The sequence below is a fragment of the Colobus angolensis genome, unplaced genomic scaffold (assembly GCF_000951035.1).
Source record: "Colobus angolensis palliatus isolate OR3802 unplaced genomic scaffold, Cang.pa_1.0 Scaffold28, whole genome shotgun sequence".
Lineage (NCBI taxonomy): Eukaryota > Metazoa > Chordata > Mammalia > Primates > Cercopithecidae > Colobus > Colobus angolensis.
Window position 1 is genome coordinate 7640474 of NW_012116043.1, and position 3853 is coordinate 7644326.

Sequence of the window (3853 nt, forward strand, 5' to 3'; positions counted from 1 at the left end):
GGAGGCTGAGCCAGGAGAATGGCGTGAACCCGGGAGGCGGAGGTTGCAGTGAGCTGAGATCCAGCCACTGCACTCCAGCCTGGGCGACAGAGCAAGACTCTGTCTCCAAAAAAAAAAGAAAGATGCAAAAGTACAAGAGAAATTATTGCCAATATGTTTTTTAAAAAGTGCCAAGATATCCAGGCACAGTGTTTCACACCTGTAATCCTAGCACTTTGGGAGGCCAAGGCAGGCGGATCACTTGAGGTTGAGAGTTCAAGATCAGCCTGACCAACATGGAGAAACCTCGTCTCAAAAATAGAAAATCAGCCGGCTGTGGTGACGCATGCCTCTAATTCCAGCTACTTCTGAGACTGAGGCAGGAGAATTGCTTGAACCCGGGTGGCAGAGGTTGCAGTGAGTCGACATCGTGCCATAGCACTCCAGCCTGGGCAACAAGAGCGAAACTCCATCTCAAAAAAAAAAAAAAAAGTGCCAAGATAGAGATGGCAAATACCTCTTCACCCCCTATATATGGGGCAAGTACCTTTTTTCAGTGACCCTTACCATAGCCTCAGAATCCCCCACATACAGCTGTTAGCAGAGGAAGCTCTACAGATGAAATCATTTTGACATCCATGTAGAAGGAGAATAAAGAGATGGGCAAGTCAGGTGAGCAGCAACAGGTCAGATAAGGTTTCTTTACAACAGAAGGTGGGTTTGACTTAGTGAATGTGAATAGGTGGAGAAGTCGTCTTTTCAGGTTAGGGGAGCATATAATAACAGGCACAGAGATCATGACCTATAGAACAGGGTAAGGGTGCCACCTAAGAGAGAGGAAATGCTAGAGATCTAATAAAAAGGTAGATCAAATATTGATTGGAGGACCATGGATGTTAAGAAAAGAGATCATTTATTATGTATCTTAGTTTCTCTAGTTACTATAGTGCACTGTCAACCAAGTTGTATTTGCCCAGTTTTCACCGGGCACAGGCTGAGGCACATGTGTTTCATTGTCCCTGGCAGTGCCAAAGTGGGCATGATTAAGATGGTAAGCAGAATCATCTAAATATAATGAGTCTTTTCTTAAATTTATGACATGGATCCTTGTATGTTATAAAATTCCATACCAGTAGTTATTACCAGTGCTAGAAACCACATAAAACCCGGTGCAAAATCTGATTTTTAGATTAAATTATTACATAGCAGCTTACCTTCTATCAACGTGTTAAGCCAAATCACTTTATGCTCCTGAAACTCTTTTTAAAAGTCCTGTATTATATAGCACATATGCAAGTGATGTTCTTAAACCAGATTATAAATCTGCTGTACGTTGCATCGCAGAAAATCAACCTATATTATTACGTCTAAGTTTAATCCCAAAAACAAGAAGTGGTTGTATCAGTCTGTACACTGGAAAGAAGTTACCTGGTAATATAGCTCCTTTTTTTTTTTTTTTAAGACGGCATCTTGCTCTGTCATTCAGGCTGGAGTGCAATGGTACAATCTCAGCTCACTGCAACCTCTGCCACCTGGGTTCAAGCAATTCTCCAGCCTCAGCCCCCGAGTAGCTGGGATTACAGGCACCTGCCACCATGCCTGGCTAATTTTTGTATTTTTAGTAGAGATGGGGTTTCGCAGTGTTAGCCAGACTGGTCTCAAACTCCTGATCTCAAGTGATCCGCCTACCTTGGCCTCCCAACGTGCTGGGATTACAGGCATGAGCCACTCACTGCACCCAGCCTAAATGGTCTTTTTCGTAACTCTGCCAGCTATGTTGTACTAAATTATCCTTGACAACATTTCTTCAGTGCCTGCTCTGAGCAGTGGATACCAATGGGATAAGGACAGATTAGCATAGAATGCAAAATTCACTTCCTCAAAGAAGAACATAATGAAGAAGCCATTACAAAGATGGCTGACCAGTACTTGATTATGAAATATAAAATTATTACAGATCGAAAGGATGGCATGGAAAACAGGCTGCATTTATCAAGCATCAAATAAATAATAGAAAGATGGACAGAGAAACAGAGAGTTTGTAGTTGCTAAGGGGATGGAAGTCCTGAATGATTAACAGTGTAGAACAATTGGGGAGAAGGTTTTAAGAAAAAGAAAGTATAAATTTAGTGTTAAGATTTTTGTCAAGAGTGTTTCAGACTGATAGAAGGAGACAGTAATCAGAAGTTTTTAAAAGATTGTAGCTGCCAACTCCCAAAATAATAAGAAACAAGGAATTTGTAAAGAGACAGGAGAGTAGGAAAAGTTGTAGGTGTAGCCAGCATCATTGGTGGGGTATAGGGGTGAAGGGTTACTCTATGATTACATGCTTTGAATATGTCAGAAATGATTCTACTGTCCTTAATTATAATAGGAGCTAGAAGAAGGAGAAGCATTAAGTGAGACTCAACAGAGGGTTAGATGTGCCATGTGACTCATGCCCCAAAAAATCAGAACTTGAAAATGGAGAAATCTCTTTGTAATTGAATGTTTCTCCCTGCAGGGTGCCCTAGGGTATTTGACTGAAAGACTGGGTAATTATTACTTCGGATTATAATAATGTTCCACCTATCTGGGCAACTCGAAACACATGGAAGTAAGACAAAGAGTTGATCAGGCCTGCCAGGAACTATGGCACTCAACTCATTAGAAAGCAGAAAAGTAAAAGTGAAAAAGTGAAGACAGTAATGAAAGAGCACTACGTGCCCACCACCAGAGTAGCTAAAATTAAAAACCTTGACTATTCCCAGTGTCGATGAGGATGCACAGCAACAACAAAGAACCGTCTCACATTATTGGAGAGCATGCGTTAGTATAGTCACTTTGGAAGGCAGTTTGATGTTACCTACTAAAGGTGACAGTGTAAACACTCTTGGACCTTGCAGTGTCACTCCTAGTTATATATGCAACAAATACAATCACATGTGCATCAAGTCATATGCAAGAGTACCTAGAGCAGCATTATTTGTAATAACCAAAAAATTGGAAACAATACAAATGTCAGCCATAGAATGGATAAATAAATTTTACTGTATTCATACAGTGAAAACAAGTGAACTTCTATAGCTACATAAAACAGCATGGATGATTCTCACAAATAACATTGAGTGAAAGAAGCCAGACACAAAAAATTAACTACATAACTCAGTGTATATAAAATTTAGGAAACAAACAAAATAGTATTTAAGGAATTGCGTGCTTGGGTGGAAAACGTGTCATAATTCAGGATAGCAGTTCCCTTCAGGAGAATGAGAGAGAGAGAGAGAGAGAGTGAGAGAGTAGTGATTGAGAGGGACACAAAGGAAGATTTCTAGGGTTGGTTTGTTTCTTGACTTGAATTGTGTGTAATAATTCACTGAACTCTACATTTTTGTGCTTTTCTGTGTGTGATGCTTCACAATAAAAAAGGTTAGAAAGAAAGTGACAGGAGTGGGGGTGGAGGGCAAGAGTTCCCTCCAGGTCCTCTGTTTTCTCCTGACCTTGTTTTGATTTCTGTATCTGCCCCCAAGAAGCCGATATAGAAATTTATTTTCCCGTGGCACATCAGTCCTTCATTTAAGTAGTATTAAGTGTGATTTTAAAAAGAAGTCATGAACACCCCTGCCCAATTATCTGACATCTTAAAGTCTTTTACTAAACCGCAGTTATAATTTATTTGAGTTACAGAGATTGATGGAGATTTATAGCTGGGATTCTCATCTTTAGTAGAGATACACATTTTAATCTCCCTGCTTAGATTGTAAACTTCATGAGATCTGGAAATGACTTTCTTTTAATCCCTCCTGGCCGGGCGCGGTGGCTCAAGCCTGTAATCCCAGCACTTTGGGAGGCCGAGACGGGTGGATCACGAGGTCAGGAGATCGAGACCATCCTG

At 40.6% G+C, this 3853-nt stretch overlaps 1 protein-coding gene across 1 annotated transcript in view; it reads left to right on the plus strand.

Annotated features, from left to right (window-relative positions):
- Window positions 1-3853, plus strand: part of SPPL3 (signal peptide peptidase like 3) — a 153134-nt gene that overhangs the window by 124349 nt on the left and 24932 nt on the right. The gene's annotated exons all lie outside the window — the stretch shown is intronic.